The following is a 19066-nucleotide window of genomic DNA, read 5'->3' as shown; positions in this document are numbered from 1 at the left end:
GTGCCCTGCCACAACAAGAACCTCGAACCCTGCCACAACTACAGAGGAGCTTGCACATCAAAACTAGAGAGAAGACCTGCACAACTAGACAGGAGCCACTGGAATTCGACTTTGAGAAGAGCCCGCTGGCACAAAAATACACAAGCCTCCTGCCACAACTCCAGAGGAGACTGCATTCCTCAGGTGGAGAAGAACCCCACACACCCCATAAAAGAGCCCCACACAACCCCTTTGGGTTGTGGAAAATCCCCACCCAATGCAACTAGCCAGGTACCCACCACAACCCAACTAGAGGCTTGACCACCTGTCACAATAGAGAGGGTCAACCCCACCAAAGTTAGTGAGGAACCCCTAGTGCTAAAAGTAGAGAAGACCCCCCCTCACTGTGGAGTCCCCCACATGACAAACCTGAGAGGAGGAACACACGCAACTCAAAGGGAGACCCGAGTACCCTGCAGAAACTCTAGAGGAGCCCTACAATGCAACTCCTGGAAAGCCACCATCCTCAATGAGAGAGGAGCCCTCCAGATCCAGTAGTTGCAATGTGTAGTGGGGCTCTTCTCCAGATGTGGTGTGTGGACTCCTCTCTAATTGTGGAGAGCTGCACGTCTCTAATTGAGGGTGATCCTCTCTTATAGTGATGTGTGCCTGGGTTCCTCTCTTGTGGTGGTGTGGTGCTCCTCTCTAGTTGTGCTGAGGTCTTATCTGGATTTGCCATGATAGCTTCTCTTGAGTTGAGGCAGGGGACTCAGAGCTCCTCTCAAGTTCTTTTGGTGCCACATCTCCAGTTGCAGCAATGGACTCAGGGCTTCTCTCGATTTGCAGCGGGTACTTGGTGTTCCTCTTGATTACAGCTTGGAATTCAGAGTTCCTCTTGGGTTGCCGTGGAAGGCTCCACTTGAGTTGAGGACCCAGAGCTCTTGTCGAGTTTTGTTGAATCTCCTCTCAAGTTGTGGTGGATTGTCTCCGTGGGTGGGGAGTCCTCTCTAATTTTGGCACTGGGTTCTCCTCACTAGTTTTTAGTGGGATTCTTCCTCTGTAATTGTGAGAGATCCTCTCGAGTTATTTCAGTGTGTTCATCTTTATTCAGACACAACTGAGTGACTTCACTTTCACTTTCCTTAATGCAAAATTAAATGAGGGTTTGATAAGTAGCTTAAAAATGTATATCGGGATACAGTTAACATATTGAATACATATACACAAGTTTGTTTGGAAGGTACATAAAATGGTTTTGGACATTAAGATAATATACTATAAAGACATGCTTATTAACCTCACTAGAATGAATAAGCTCCAAGTTCTTGCTATTTGACTATTTCATCTGCCTTTGATCTGGCTTCCTGAAGGCTAAAGCACTAAATTAGTTTGTTGAGAAAGCTAGGATGTGACAATGTATTTTAAATACCATAATGTACTGAAAGAGACTGATATTTATTCATTGCAATTATAAAATTAAAAGCCTATGATGGTCTTCAATTTTCTAGCTGCCATTGTAAAATGTCCTTGTGTGACAATATTTCAGAATGGAAAAATAAAGCCTACATAATTCCTCTGTTGTTCAAGGTGGTATTTGTAAAACACTATGACATGTAAAGAAAAACCCTAAATTCTTGAATAATATAAAAGACTTACATGTGTGCTCCTGGCATACTTTATCAATTCATTCAAACTTCTTTTGACTTGTTCCAACAACAAGGCAGCAACATGACAGCAAACATGGTCAGAAATATAGCTAATCAAAATGGGTGTCAATGGATTACCATTAATTCAGAGATTAATAAACACTGATCTAATTAATCCATCTTCATATATATGATTAGTTTTACATCAGTCTAAAGACTGATTCAATATGAATACTAGCCCATTTTATTGTATCTAGTGAGTAATACGTAAGGAGAAGAAAATTTTAAGCCCATTAAATGGACTTCCAAAGAACTGATTCTGTTGATTGTAGGCTTCCTCTCCTTGAATTGAAGAAATTAACAAGAAATTATGGAAATTTTTAAAGATAATTTCTAAGTCAGATAGGAATTTGGGCAAAATGATTCTTCTTTCCTGATATTAATCTGAGGAAAAAAAATGGAACAATACAACACAAAATTTATTTGAGCTTGTCAATTTCAGTATTCTTCATTCTTTACCATTTTAATGTCTTCATATCATATTCTCCTCATACATGCACCAATGACTCATGGAAAATATCATTGTGCAAATGCAATTTATCAATGACAGATATAATGTTTTTAATATTGCAGTCAAATTCCTATATCTTGACCTCTTTCTTCATCCTTGCCACTGAAATACTTTAGCATAAAAATGGCAATCATTGACTCAATGGCATGAGTTTGAGGAAGCTCCAGGAGTTGGTGATGGCAGGGAAGCATGGCGTACTTCAGTCCATGGGGTTGCAAAGAGTCGGCCATGACTGAGTGACTGAACTAAACTGAAACATGGCAAGGCAATGTTAGATTTGGTAAATGTCTGATGCAAAGAACAAACACACTCATACTTGTTTTAGGCTGTATAAGTAAACTACTTACAAATAGAACAGCAGTAATGTTCATGACAGTATGAAAAGGCAAAATGATAGAATCCTGAAAGAGGAACTCCCCAGGTCAGTAGGTGCCCAATACGCTACTGGAGATGAGTGAAGAAATAATTCCAGAAAGAACAAAGGAATGGAGCCAAAGCAAAAACAATACCCAGTTGTGGATGTGACTGGTGATAGAAGCAAGGTTCGATGCTGTAAAGAGCAATATTGCATAGGAACCTGGAATGCCAGGTCCATGAATCAAGGCAAGTTGGAAGTGGTCAAACAGGACATGGCGAGAGGGAACGTCGACATTCTAGGAACCAGCGAACTAAAATAGACTGGAAAGGGTGAATTTAACTCAGATGACCATTATATCTACTACTACGGGCAGGAATCCCTCAGAAGAAATGGAGTAGCCATCGTGGTCAACAAAAGAGTTCGAAATGCAGTACTTGGATGCAATCTCAAAAACAACAGAATGATCTCTGTTCGTTTCCAAGGCAAACCATTCAATATCGCAGTAATCCAAGTCTATGCCCCAACCAGTAACGCTGAAGAAGCTGAAGTTGAACGGTTCTATGAAGACCTACAAGGCCTTTTAGAACTAACACCCCCCCAAAATGTCCTTTTCATTATAGGGGACTGGAATGCAAAAGTAGGAAGTCAAGAAACACCTGGAGTAACAGGTAAATTTGGCCTTGGAATATGGAATGAAGCAGGGCAAACGCTAATAGAGTTTTGCCAAGAAAATGCACTGGTCATAGAAAACACCCTCTTCCAACAGCACAAGAGAAGACTCTACACATGGACATCACCAGATGGTCAACACCGAAATCAGATTGATTATATTCTTTGCAGCCAAAGATGGAGAAGCTCTATACAGTCAACAAAAAAAGACCAGGAGCTGACTGTGGCTCAGATCATGAACTCCTTATTGCCAAATTCAGACTGAAATGGAAGAAAGTAGGGAAAACCACTAGACCATTCAGGTATGACCTAAATCAAATCCCTTATGATTATACAGTGGAAGTGAGAAATAGATTTAAGGGACTAGATCTGATAGATAGAGTGCCTGATAAACTATGGACGGAGTTTCATGACATTGTACAGGAGACAGGGATCAAGACCATCCCCATGGAAAAGTAATGCAAAAAAGCAAAATGGTGTCTGGAGAGGCCTTACAAATAGCTGTGAAAAGAAAAGAAGTGAAAAGTAAAGATATAAGCATCTGAATGCAGAGTTCCAAAGAATAGCAAGAAGAGATAAGAAAGCCTTCCTCAGCGACCAGTACAAAGAAATAGAGGAAAACAACACAATGGGAAAGACTAGAGATCTCTTCAAGAAAATTGGAGATAACAAGGGAACATTTCATGCAAAGATGGGCTCGATAAAGGACAGAAATGGTATGGACCTAACAGAAGCAGCAGATATTAAGAAGAGGTGGCAAGAATACACAGAAGAACTGTACAAAAAAGATCTTCACGACCCAGATAATCACGATAGTGTGATCACTGACCTAGAGCCAGACAACCTGGAATGTGAAGTCAAGTGGGCCTTAGAAAGCATCACTACCAACAAAGCTGGTGGAGGTTATGGAATTCCAGTTGAGCTAATTCAAATCCTGAAAGGTGATGCTGTGAAAGTGCTGCACTCAATATGCCAGCAAATTTGGAAAACTCAGCAGTGGCCATGGGACTGGAAACAGTCAGTTTTCATTCTAATCCCAAAGAAAGGAAATGCCAAAGAATACTCAAACTACCACACAATTGCACTCATCTCAAACGTTAATAAAATGCTCAAAATTCTCCAAACCAGGCTTCAGCAATACATGAACTGTGGACTTCCAGATGTTCAAGCTGGTTTTAGAAAAGGCAGAGAAATCAGAGATCCAGCCAACATCCGCTGGATCATCAAAAAAGCAAGAGAGTTCCAGAAAAACATCTATTTCTGCTTTATTGACTATGCCAAAGCCTTTGACTGTGTGGATCACAATAACCTGTGGAAAATTCTGAAAGAGATGGGAATACCAGACCACCTGACCTGCCTCTTGAGAAACCTATGCAGGTCAGGAGGCAACAGTTAGAACTGGACATGGAACAACAGACTGGTTCCAAATAGGAAAAGGAGTACGTCAAGGCTGTCTATTGTCACCCTTCTTATTTAACTTCTATACAGAGTACATCATGAGAAACGCTGGGCTGGAAGAAGCACAGCTGGAATCAAGATTGCTGGGAGAAATATCAATAACCTCAGATATGCAGATGACACCACACTTATGGCAGAAAGTGAAGAGGAACCAAAAAGCCTCTTGATGAAAGTGAAAGAGGAGAGTGAAAAAGTTGGCTTAAAGCTCAACATTCAGAAAACGAAGATCATGGCATCTGGTCCCATCACTTCATGGGAAATAGATGGGGAAACAGTGGAATCAGTGTCATACTTTATTTTGGGGGGCTCCAAAATCACTGCAGATGATGACTGCAGCCATGAAAGTAAAAGATGCTTACTCCTTGGAAGAAAAGTTATGACCAACATAGATAGCATATTGAAAAGCAGAGACATTATTTTGCCAACAAAGGTCCATCTAGTCAAGGCTATGATTTTTCCAGTGGTCATGTATGGATGTGAGAGTTGGACTGTGAAGGAGGCTGAGCACTGAAGAATTGATGCTCTTGAACTGTGGTGTTGGAGAAGACTCTGGAGAGTCTCTTGGACTGCAAGGAGATCCAACCAGTCCATTCTAAAGGAAATCAGCCCTGGGATTTCTTTGTAAGGAATGATGCTAAAGCTGAAACTCCAGTACTTTGGCCACCTCGTGCAAAGAGTTGACTCATTGGAAAAGACTCGGATGCTGGGAGGGATTGGGGGCAGGAGGAGAAGGGGACGACAGAGGATTAGATGGCTGGATGGCATCACCAACTCAATGGACGTGAGTCTGAGTGAGCTCCAGGTGTTGGTGATGGACAGGGAGGTCTGACGTGCTGCGATTCATGAAGTCGCTAAGAGTTGGACACAACTGAGCAACTGAACTGAACTGAACTTGAAAGGCAACATTGATATAAATATTAAAACATCATTATTCATAATAGATAAAAAGTAGAGACAAGCCAACATTCATCCATCTGAAGAATGGATCAATAAAATGTGCTGTATCTGTAAAATGCAATATTGTTATGCCACTTACTGAAACAAAATTCCAATGCATTCAGCGACATGACTTAACCTTAAAGATATTTAACTGAAGAAAAGAAACCTGACAGGACACACACACACATAGACACACATTATTTCATGATTCTTTTTACATGAGATGGGCAGATATGCAATTACTTAGACTGAAAAAGCAGATTAGTGGTTGCCAGAGCTGGGGAAGGGAAGAAGAGGTAGTGACAGACATTAGCATGAGTGTCTCATTGCTGCAAATGTTCCAGAAGGAGATAATGGTGATGGGTGAACAACCTTGAACATATATTTAAACCCAAAGAATTATTTATATGAAAAGAGTAAATTTAATGGTGTGTGTGTGTATAACATTTAAATAAAAATAAATATGATCAAAGTGTAGTAATATCCCCACATGAGGTAGTTAAGGAGAATGCTTCTAAAACACAATGAACAATCCAAAGAATTTGGAAAAGAGGGATGTATTTGATTTTTGTTAGATTTCTTCTGACTAGAGAAGGAGAATATTGATGGAGGTGTCAACTACAAATTATCTCTTGCCAAAATCTTTGCCAACAACTGAACAACAGCAAAGGCCTTTGCCATCCGCCTCTGTGGAGACTAAACCCTTTGCTGCAGCTGCTGCTGACCTGCGACACCCCTGAGGGGAACTCAGGGTAGAGAGGGAGGCACTCTGTGCCCCAGGGAAACTGGTGGAACAGGTCTGTAGATATTTAGGTATTTTCAGGAACTGATTTTATGATCCTAATCCTTGCATCTTTCAGGATTTGAAATAGCTCAACTGGAATTCCATCATGTCCACTAGCTTTGTTGGTAGTGATGCTTTCTAAGGCCCACTTGACTTCACATTCCAGGTTGTCTGGCTCTAGGTCAGTGATCACACCATCGTGATTATCTGCGTTGTGAAGATCTTTTTTGTGCAGTTCTTCTGTGTATTCTTGCCATCTCTTCTTCATATCTTCTGTTTCTGTTAGGTCCATGAAATGTTCCCTTGTTATCTCTAATTTTCTTGAAGAGATCTCTAGTCTTTCCCACTGTTTTTTTCCTCTATTTTTTTGCACTGGTCGCTGAGGAAGGCTTTCTTATCTCTTCTTGCTATTCTTTGGAACTCTGCATTCAGATACTTATATCTTTACTTTTATCCTTTGCTTTTTGCTTCTTTTCTTTTCATAGCTATTTGTAAGGCCTCTCCAGACACCATTTTGCTTTTTTGCATTACTTTTCCATGGGGATGGTCTTGATCCCTGTCTCCTGTACAATGTCATGAACCTCTGTCCATAGTTTATCAGGCACTCTATCTATCAGATCTAGTCCCTTAAATCTATTTCTCACTTCCACTGTATAATCATAGGGGATTTGATTTAGGTCATACCTGAATGGTCTAGTGGTTTTCCCTACTTTCTTCCATTTCAGTCTGAATTTGGCAATAAGGAGTTCATGATCTGAGCCACAGTCAGCTCCTGGTCTTTTTTTGTTGACTGTATAGAGCTTCTCCATCTTTGGCTGCAAAGAATATAATCAATCTGATTTCGGTGTTGACCATCTGGTGATGTCCATGTGTAGAGTCTTCTCTTGTGCTGTTGGAAGAGGGTGTTTTCTATGACCAGTGCATTTTCTTGGCAAAACTCTATTAGCGTTTGCCCTGCTTCATTCCATATTCCAAGGCCAAATTTACCTGTTACTCCAGGTGTTTCTTGACTTCCTACTTTTGCATTCCAGTCCCCTATAATGAAAAGGACATTTTTGGGGGGTGTTAGTTCTAAAAGGCCTTGTAGGTCTTCATAGAACCGTTCAACTTCAGCTTCTTCAGCGTTACTGGTTGGGGCATAGACTTGGATTACTGCGATATTGAATGGTTTGCCTTGGAAACGAACAGAGATCATTCTGTTGTTTTTGAGATTGCATCCAAGTACTGCATTTCGAACTCTTTTGTTGACCACGATGGCTACTCCATTTCTTCTGAGGGATTCCTGCCCGTAGTAGTAGATATAATGGTCATCTGAGTTAAATTCACCCATTCCAGTCCATTTTAGTTCACTGATTCCTAAAATGTCGACGTTCCCTCTTGCCATGTCCTGTTTGACCACTTCCAATTTGCCTTGATTCATGGACCTGACATTCCAGGTTCCTATGCAATATTGCTCTTTACAGCATTGGAACTTGCTTCTATCACCAGTCACATCCACAACTGGGTATTGTTTTTGCTTTGGCTCCATCCCTTCATTCTTTCTGGAGTTATTTCTCCACTGATCTCCACTAGCATATTGGGTACCTACTGACCTGGGGAGTTCCTCTTTCAGGATTCTATCATTTTGCCTTTTCATACTGTTCATGGGGTTCTCAAGGCAAGAATACTAAAGTGGTTTGCCATTCCCTTCTCCAGTGGACCACATTCTGTCAGACCTCTCCACCATGACCCGCCCATCTTGGGTGGCCCAACGAGCATGGCTTAGTTTCATTGAGTTAGACAAGGTTGTCGTCTTAGTGTGATTAGATTGACTAGTTTTCTGTGAGTATGGTTTCAGTGTGTCTGCCCTCTGATGCCCTCTTGAAACACCTACTGTCTTACTTGGGTTTCTCTTACCTTGGACGTGGGGTACAATGTACTTTGCACTTACAATGTACCAATTCTTTCTATGTGGTGTTAAATAAATATATCCTTTAAATTTAGGCTTCCCTCGTACTTTAGACGACAAAAATCTGCCTTCAATGCAGGAGACATAGGTTTGATTACCGGTCATGCAGATCCCCTGGAGAAGAGAATGACTACCCACTCCAGTATTCTTGCCATGGACACAGGAGCCTGTCAGGCCAAAGCCCATAGAATTGTAGAGAGTCAGACATAACTGAGCAACTAAGCACAGGCATGTCTTTTAACTTTAGTGTCTTAGTGTTGAACAACTCTTAGCTACTATGATTCAACTGATGTAACTCCCTCATGGTTAACTATAAACTTTCATAAGAACTCAAATCCATTCTTCAATGACTTATAATGACTTAAAGAAAAGAAAAAAAGGGAGGGAGGAGCGAAGATGGTGGAGGAGTAGGACGGGGAGAACACTTTCTCCCCCACAAATTCATCAAAAGAACATTTAAACGCTGAGTAAATTCCACAAAACAACTTCTGGATGCCAGCAGAGGACATCAGGCACCCAGAAAGGCAACCCAAGTCTTCGAAAGGAGGTAGGGAAAAATATAAAAGACAAAAAACAAAAAGGGACAAAAGAGGGAGGGATGGAGTTCCGTCCTGGGAAGGGAGTCTTAAAAAGAGAGAAGTTTCCAAACACCAGGAAACCTTCTCACTGCCGAATCTGTGCCGAGCCTTGGAAGCACAGAGGGCAACATAACAGGGAGGAAAAATAAATAATTAAAACCCGCACATTGCAAGCCCTACGGTAATTCCCCCAGCAGAGAAGCAGCGCAGACGCCTGCATACGCCATTAGCAAGTGGGGGCTGGGCAGGGAGGTGCGGCACGGGCTGCATTGCAAGAATCTGGCCTGAATACCCCGAGCACTATCTGAGCGAAATAATTTGCGCTAGCAAACCAGCCTGTGGGATATCTACCACGTGAAAAGCCAGCCCTAACCTATGACACCACCAGGCCCGCGCACAGAACAAAGGACTGAACAGAGATAGCCGGCGGCAGACCATCTCCCTCTGGTGACAGGCAGCCAGAGCCAGAAGGGGACAATTGCAGCCTCAGAGAGACATTATCTATAAAACTGTAAGCAGGCTTCTTTGCTAACTAAAACTTCTTGGGGGTCTGGACAGTCAACATCTGCCTGAGAAGGTGTGCCGGTTCACAACTAGATAACCGAGCGGCGGGGAGGAAATAAGTCACAGCAAGCATGCGCGCAAAACACCTCATCACCTGAGCTGCTCGGATCTGGGAAGGGCACAAAACGCAGGCCCAACCGAGAGTCTGCGCCTCTGAGGACTACCCGAGTGCCTGAACCTGAGCGGCTTGGACCTGGGAAGTACAGGCAGCCCAGGGCCGGGCGTGGATGGTTCGCGGCAGAGCAACCTAGAGCCTGAGCAGCGTGGGCAGAGAGGCTACATGCGCCGTGAACAGAGGGCAGACCCAGTGTGGCTGAGGCAGTGCGAGCACACGCCAGTGTTATTTGATTGCAGCATCCCTCCCTAACTCCTCTCAGTGCGACTGAACAAGTGAGCCTATAAAAAAAAAAAAAAAAAATTAAGTCCTCTATTATTCCTTTAATTTCCACTTTTATAACCGATTACTTTGCAAAAAAAAAAAAAAAGATCCTATTTTTTTTAAAGCAAACTTCATATATATTTTTTAAAATAATTTTTTGACTTTTTTTTCTTTTTCCTTCTTTTCTTTAACATTGTATTTTTGTAATTCCAAACTCTACTCTATATTTTTAATTTTAGCTTTTTAGTATTTGTTATCAATTTTGTACCTATAGTTTTTTTTTGTTTTGTTTTTATATAATTTCTGTGACCCTTTTTTATTTTTTCTTTTTCTCTGTTTCTTCTTTTAAATAACATTGTATATCTGAAATTCCAAACTCTATTCTAGATTTTTAATTTATGCTTTTTGGTATTTGTTATCAATTTTGTACCTGTATTCTTTTTTTTTTTATAATTTTTGCGACCTTGTTTGTTTTTGTTTGTTCATTTTTTCTCTCTTTCTTTTCCTTCTTCTTTTCTTTAACATCGTATTTTTGAAATTCCAAACTCTACTCTAGATTTTAAAATTTTGCTTTTACATATTTGTTACCAATTTTGTACCTTTAAGAACCCAATCTTCAGTACCCATTTTTCACTAGGGAGCGAGATTACTGGCTTAACTGCTCTCTCTCCCTTTGGACTCTCCTTTTTCTCCACCAGGTCGCCTGTGTCTCCTCCCTAACCCCTCTCTACTCTACCCAACTCTGTGAATTTCTGTGTGTTCCAGAGGGTGGAGAACACTTAGGGAACTGATTACTGGCTGGATCTGTCTCCCTCCTTTTTATTCCCCCCATTTATCCTCCTGGCCACCTCTGCCACCTTCTTCCTTCTTCTCTTCTCTGTATAACTCTGTGAACAACTCTGAGCAGTCCAGCTGTGGACTGCATATAAGGAAGAGATTACTGAATAGCCCACTCTCTATTGATTCCAACTCATCTCATTCGGGTCACCTCTAATTCTCTCCTCACTCTTCTCTTCTCCATATAACGCTGTACACCTCTCTGGGCGAAACAAGTTTCAGGACAAGACATACCAAGCAAATTCTCCAGCAGCAAGGAACACAGCCCTGAGCTCCAAGATACAGGCAGCCCAAAGTCACCCCAAAACCATAGACATCCCATAACTCATTACTGGACATTTCATTGCACTCCAGAGAGAAGAAATACAGCTCCACTCACCAGAACACCGACACAAGCTTCCCTAACCAAGAAACCTTGACAAGCCACCTGTACAAACCCACACACAGCGAGGAAACGCCACAATAAATAGAACTCCACAAACTGCCAGAATATAGAAAGGACACCCCAAACTCAGCAATTTAAACAAGATGAAGAGACAGAGGAATACGCAGCAGATAAAGGAACAGGATAAATGCCCACCAAACCAAACAAAAGAGGAAGAGATAGGGAATCTACCTGATAAAGAATTCTGAATAATGATAGTGAAATTGATCCAAAATATTGAAATCAAAATGGAATCACAGATAAATAGCTTGGAGACAAAGATTGAGAAGATGCAAGAAAGGTTTAACAAGGACCTAGAAGAAATAAAAGAGAGTCAATATAAAATGAATAATGCAATAAATGAAATTAAAAACACTCTGGAGGCAACAAATAGTAGAATAACAGAGGCAGAAGATAGGATTAGTGATTAGAAGATAGAATGGTAGAAATAAATGAATCAGACAGGATAAAACAAAAACTAATTAAAAGAAATGAGGACAATCTCAGAGACCTCCAGGACAATATTAAACGCTATAACATTCGAATCATAGGGGTCCCAGAAGAAGAAGACAAAAATAAAGACCATGAAAAAATACTTGAGGAGATAATACTTGAAAACTTCCCTAAAATGGGGAAGGAAATAATCACCCAAGTCCAAGAAACCCAGAGAGTCCCAAACAGGATAAACCCAAGGCGAAACACCCCAAGACACATATTAATCAAATTAACAAAGATCAAACACAAAGGACAAATATTAAAAGCAGCAAGGGAAAAACAACAAATAACACACAAGGGAATTCCCATAAGGATAACAGCTGATCTTTCAATAGAAACTCTTCAAGCCAGGAGGGAATGGCAAGACATACTTAAAGTGATGAAAGAAACTAACCTACAGCCCAGATTATTGTACCCAGCAAGGATCTCATTCAAATATGAAGGAGAAATCAAAAGCTTTACAGACAAGCAAAAGCTGAGAGAATTCAGCACCACCAAACCAGCTCTCCAACAAATACTAAAGGATATTCTCTAGGCAGGAAACACAAAAACAGTGTATAAACTCGAACCGAAAATAATAAAGTAAATGGCAATGGGATCATACTTATCAGTAATTACCTTAAATGTAAATGGGTTGAATGCCCCAACCAAAAGACAAAGACTGGCTGAATGGATACAAAAACAAGACCCCTACATATGTTGTCTACAAGAGACCCACCTCAAAACAGGGGACACATACAGACTGAAAGTGAAGGGCTGGAAAAAGATTTTTCATGCAAATATGAACCAAAAGAAAGCAGGAGTAGCAATACTTATATCAGATAAAATAGACTTTAAAACAGGCTGTGAAAAGAGACAAAGATGGTCACTACATAATGATCAAAGGATCAATCCAAGAAGAAGATATAACAATTATAAATATATATGCACCTAACACGGGAGCGCTGCAATATGTAAGACAAATGCTAACAAGTATGAAAGGAGAAATTAACAATAACAATAATAGTGGGAGACTTTAATACCCCACTCACACCTATGGATAGATCAACTAAACAGAAAATTAACAAGGAAACACAAACGTTAAACGATAAAATAGACCAGTTAGACCTCATTGATATCTATAGGACATTTCATCCCAAAACAGTGAATTTCACCTTTTTCTCAAGCGCACATGGAACCTTCTCCAGGATAGATCACATCCTGGGCCATAAAGCTAGCCTTGGTAAATCCAAAAAAATAGAAATCATTCCAAGCATCTTTTCTGACCACAATGCAGTAAGATTAGATCTCAATTACAGGAGAAAAACTATTAAAAATTCCAACATATGGAGGATGAACAACACCCTGTTGAATAACCAACAAATCACAGAAGAAATCAAAAAAGAAATAAAAATTTGCATAGAAATGAATGAAAATCAAAACACAACAACTCAAAACCTGTGGGGCACGGTAAAAGCAGTCCTAAGGGGAAAGTTCATAGCAATAAAGGCATACCTAAAGAAACAAGAAAAAAGTCAAATAAATAACCTAACCCTACACCTAAAGCAACTAGAAAAGGAAGAAATAAAGAAACCCAGGGTTAGTAGAAGGAAATAAATCTTAAAAATTAGGGCAGAAATAAATGCAAAAGAAACAAAAGAGACCATAGCAAAAATCAACAAAGCCAAAAGCTAGTTCTTTGAAAGGATAAATAAAATTGACAAACCATTAGCCAGACTCATCAAGAAACAAAGGGAGAAAAATCAAATCAATAAAATTAGAAATGAAAATGGAGAGATCACAACAGAAAACACAGAAATACACAGGATCATAAGAGACTACTATCAACAATTATATGCCAATAAAATGGACAACGTGGAAGAAATGGACAAATTCTTAGAAAAGTACAACTTTCCAAAACTGGACCAGGAAGAAATAGAAAATCTTAACAGACCCATCACAAGCACGGAAATTGAAACTGTAATCAAAAATCTTCCAGCAAACAAAAGCCCAGGTCCAGACGGCTTCACAGCTGAATTCTACCAAAAATTTAGGGAAGAGCTAACACCTATCCTGCTCAAACTCTTCCAGAAAATTGGAGTGGAAGCTAAACTTCCAAACTCATTCTATGAGGCCACCATCACCCTAATACCAAAACCTGACAAAGATCCCACAAAAAAAGAAAACTACAGGCCAATATCACTGATGAACATAGATGCAAAAATCCTTAACAAAATTTTAGCAATCAGAATCCAACAACACATTAAAAAGATCATACACCATGACCAAGTGGGCTTTATCCCAGTAATGCAAGGATTCTTCAATATCCGCAAATCAATCAATGTTATACACCACATTAACAAATTGAAAAACAAAAACCATATGATTATCTCAATAGATGCAGAGAAAGCCTTTGACAAAATTCAACATCCATTTATGATAAGAACTCTCCAGAAAGCAGGAATAGAAGGAACATACCTCAACATAATAAAAGCTATATATGACAAACCCACAGCAAACATTATCCTCAATGGTGAAAAATTGAAAGCATTTCCTCTAAAGTCAGGAACAAGACAAGGGTGCCCACTTTCACCATTACTATTCAACATAAGTTTTGGAAGTTTTGGCCACAGCAATCAGAGCAGAAAAAGAAATAAAAGGAATCCAAATTGGAAAAGAAGAAGTAAAACTCTCACTGTTTGCAGATGACATGATCCTTTACATAGAAAATCCTAAAGACTCCACCAGAAAATTACTAGAACTAATCAATGATTATAGTAAAGTTGCAGGATATAAAATCAACACACAGAAATCCCTTGCATTCCTATACACTAATAATCAGAAAACAGAAAGAGAAATTAAGGAAACAATTCCATTCACCATTGCAACGGAAAGGATAAAATACTTGAGGAATATATCTACCTAAAGAAACTAAAGACCTCTATATAGAAAACTATAAAACACTGGTGAAAGAAATCAAAGAGGACACTAATAGATGGAGAAATATACCATGTTCATGGATTGGAAGAATCAATATAGTGAAAATGAGTATACTACCCAAAGCAATTTATAGATTCAATGCAATCCCTATCAAGCTACCAATGGTATTCTTCACAGAGCTAGAACAAATAATTTCACAATTTGTATGGAAATACAAAAAACCTCGAATAGCCAAAGCGATCTTGAGAAAGAAGAATGGAACTGAAGGAATCAACCTACCTGACTTCAGGCTCTATTACAAAGCCACAGTTATCAAGACAGTATGGTACTGGCACAAAGACAGAAATATTGATCAATGGAACAAAATAGAAAGCCCAGAGATAAATCCACACGCATATGGGCACCTTATCTTTGACAAAGGAGGCAAGAATATACAATGGATTAAAGACAATCTCTTTAACAAGTGGTGCTGGGAAAACTGGTCAACCACTTGTAAAAGAATGAAACTAGAACACTTTCTAACACCACACACAAAAATAAACTCAAAATGGATTAAAGATCTAAATGTAAGACCAGAAACTATAAAACTCCTAGAGGAGAACATAGGCAAAACACTCTCCAACATACATCACAGCAGGATCCTCTATGACCCATCTCCCAGAATATTGGAAATAAGAGCAAAAATAAACAAATGGGACCTAATTAAACTTAAAAGCTTCTGCACATCAAAGGAAACTATTAGCAAGGTGAAAAGGCAGCCTTCAGAATGGAAGAAAATAATAGCAAATGAAGCAATGGACAAACAACTAATCTCAAAAATATACAAGCAACTCCTACAGCACAACTCCAGAAAAATAAATGACCCAATCAAAAAATGGGCCAAAGAACTAAATAGACATTTCTCCAAAGAAGACATACTGATGGCTAACAAACACACGAAAAGATGCTCAACATCACTCATTATCAGAGAAATGCAAATCAAAACCACTATGAGGTACCATTTCACGCCAGTCAGAATGGCTGCAATCCATAAGTCTACAAACAATAAATGCTGGAGAGGGTGTGGAGAAAAGGGAACCCTCTTACACTGTTGGTGGGAATGCAAACTAGTACAGCCACTCTGGAGAACAGTGTGGAGATTCCTTAAAAAACTGGAAATAGAACTGCCTTATGATCCAGCAATCCCACTGCTGGGCATACACACTGAGGAAACCAGAAGGGAAAGAGACACATGTACCCCAATGTTCATTGCAGCACTGTTTATAATAGCCAGGACATGGAAGCAACCTAGATGCCCATCAGCAGATGAATGGTTAAGAAAGCTGTGGTACATATACACAATGGAGTATTACTCAGCCATTAAAAAGAATACATTTGAATCAGTTCTAATGAGATGGATGAAACTGGAACCTATTATACAGAGTGAAGTAAGCTAGAAAGAAAAATACCAATACAGTATACTAATGCATATATATGGAATTTAGAAAGTTGGTAACAATAACCCTGTGTACGAGACAGCAAAAGAGACACCGATGTATAGATCAGTCTTATGGACTCTGTGGGAGAGGGAGAGGGTGGGGAGATTTGGGAGAATAGCATTGAAACATGTATAATATCATGTATGAAATGAATTGCCAATCCAGGTTCGATGCACGGTACTGGATGCTTGGGGCTGGTGCACTGGGACGACCCAGAGGCAGGGGAGGGTAGGGAGGAGGTTGGAGGGTTCAGGATGGAGAACGCGGGTATACCTGTGGCAGATTCATTTCGATATTTGGCAAAACTAATAAAATATTGTAAAGTTTAAAAATAAAATAAAATTTAAAAAAATTAAATTAAATTAAATTAAATTAAAAAAAAAAAAACTAAAAAAAAAGAAAAAAGAAGACTCACCTGAACAGCCAAATGGTAATGTGTCTTTACTCAGAAATCTTTACATGACAAATGCTTTATCTAGAGACTTAAATAGTCTAGGTTTTAAGTAGGTGTTATTTATTATTTTATTGCTAAGTCTCTACAGTTTACTAAAGTTGTTGAATGACATATCAACAAGGGAATTTCGTTAAATGTGTGCACTGTTTTTCTTCCTTAAAGTTGGAATTTGAAATGCTATTAAAAATGCTAGAAAACTTGCACAGTTTTCCACAGTGCTCTTGTAAATGAAAAAGCAAACCTAAGCCGTTTTACATTCATTGACATAATAATTTGATATTGACCAGCTTCCTAGCAGTCTCTTTCACATCTTTGTTCCTGAGGCTGTAGATCACTGGCTTCAGCATGGGGATGACCACTGCATAAAAGATAGAGGCCACCTTGACCATGAGCCATGAACTTCTGGAGTTAGGAACACAGTAAAGGAAAAGGATGGTCCCGGGGAAGATGGTAATGGCGGTCAGGTAGGAGGCACAGGTGGAGAAGGCTTTGTGGCGCCCCCCAGTTGAAGGCATCCTCAGTGATAGAAATGAAAACATAGAAGGTGAGAATAATCATCAGGCTGCTTATTTCATTAAACGTGGCAGAGACTAAAATGATCCCCTGGCTAATGTAGGGGTCAGAGCAGGAAACAGCAACAATGGCCGCGTGCTCACAGACAAAGTTATTTATGATATTATTCCCTCTAAAGGACAATTCAGATAAAAAGTGGGTAAGAGTCAGGGGACAGACTGTACCCCAAGAGTATCATGCACCCACCAATAAGGAACAAAGCTTCTGGGACATGACAACTGTGTAGAGAAGAGGGTTACAAACGGCCACAAATCAGTCATATGCCATCACTGCCAACAGGAATGTCTCTGTCACCACAAATATACAGACAAAGAAGAATTGCATGATACATCCTATGAAGAAGATGGTTCTGTCTTCCACAATCAAGTTTTCTAGTAGCTTGGGTGTAACTACTGTTGAGTAACAGAGATCAACAAAGGACAAATATCTGAGGAAGTAGTACATAGGGGTGTGGAGTTTGGGATTTATCTTGATAATTAGAATCATGCCCAGGTTCCCCAGCACAGTGACGGAGTAGATGGTTAAGAATAACAGGACAAGGGGTATCTGGAGTTCTGGATATTCTGAGAACCCCAAGAGAATGAAAGTGACTTCAGCAATCTGGTTTTCTTGGTTCCTGTGGACAGAATGTAAAAGTTGATTCAGAGAAATCTGAAGCAAAATTTGAATGAAAGAGAATGTTATTCCCTCAGTATTGTCGGACTTTTTTGCAACTCCATGGACTGTAGCCTGCCAGGTTCCTCTGTCCATGAGATTCTCTGGGCAAGAACACTGGAAGGGTTATCATGCCCTCCTGCAGGGGATCTTCCTCACGTAGGCAAAGACTGAGAGTACTTATGGGGAAAAAGAGTGCATTGAATTATTTTTTTTTTTTTAATTAGCCTCTTTCCCTCCAAAATGCCTCTACTGTCTTTTTTTGACATTAAAATTCATTCTTTTCAAAGCTACTTCCTAAATTCTTACCAAAACCTGAAATGGCACTCAGTATAAAGGGAAGTTCATTCCACATAGAATTCTCTAAAAATTCTATATCTCATTAGGAGTTGAAATTAAACACTGTTATTTTCATTCAGGTTTTATAAATTTATACTCCAAGAACACATATAACACTTCAAGATTTCCTGTACATGTATAACTATGTCATTCACATATTCCCCCACTCTTTTTCTTCAGTTATTCCTTTACATTCTTAAACATGTGATTAATTCCTGATATCCTGAAAGTATGTTTCAATTTAACATATAAATCATAGAGCACATATTCTCTAACTGAAAATACTTTTTTAAAAAGTCAGGATGTGTTCCCTATGTCTATGGTAACAAAGTTTGAGTAGTCCAGGGTTGAAAGGGAAATCTTCATTTCCAAAGATGAATACAATTTCTGATGCACACTTGTTTCTTCTTCCCCACACTCCTTCTCCACACCTGTAGCTTTTCATGCCATCTCCCACACTCTGTATTTGTCAACAGGCTTGAGGCCAACGTTCCCAATCACTCATGTGGCCCAGGAAGTGTCAGCCATGCTCAGCTGTGAGCACAGGTGCTGTGCATAGTATTTATCTTCTTTTCTGTGCAATTAGTCTGGAATAATTTTCCCATTGCAGACCCACTATGTACTCAGTCATGTAACAAGCATTTTAGAAACTATAAAATTATAAAATCTCAGCCTCAATTTGTTTCTTAGAGCATTATTCCAGGATATAATCTATATAAGCACAAATGACAACTTATAGTTCTTGTTTATTATTAAAGTTTATATGTATAAAGGGAATGAAAATATTGTGATCCAGAAAAAAACAAAAAAATTTCCTTGTGATGTAGTGTGGTGAACAATAATAAATGTGGTGAAAGATAAATAATCAAAGACTTCTAGTCAACTAAACAGGTAACCTGGCAGTTAGATATATACACGTGCTTGTTTGCCTCCTGCAAAGATTAATGGAGTATATTAGGAACATATTATATTCCTTTTAAAGTGAAATAAAAATCAACTCACCTGAGTGTAGAAGAATTT

General features: G+C 39.4%; 1 pseudogene; it reads right to left on the bottom strand.

Annotated features, from left to right (window-relative positions):
* Window positions 1-16737: 16737 nt before the first annotated feature.
* Window positions 16738-17554, bottom strand: LOC147346500 (olfactory receptor 5D3-like; annotated as a pseudogene).
* Window positions 17555-19066: the final 1512 nt, after the last annotated feature.

The sequence above is a fragment of the Bos grunniens genome, chromosome 23 (assembly GCF_055505025.1).
Source record: "Bos grunniens cultivar Pamir isolate PY7600 chromosome 23, Bosgru_T2T1.0, whole genome shotgun sequence".
Lineage (NCBI taxonomy): Eukaryota > Metazoa > Chordata > Mammalia > Artiodactyla > Bovidae > Bos > Bos grunniens.
Note: the sequence above shows the minus strand (reverse complement) of the source record. Positions and strands in the feature narration are given on the sequence as shown.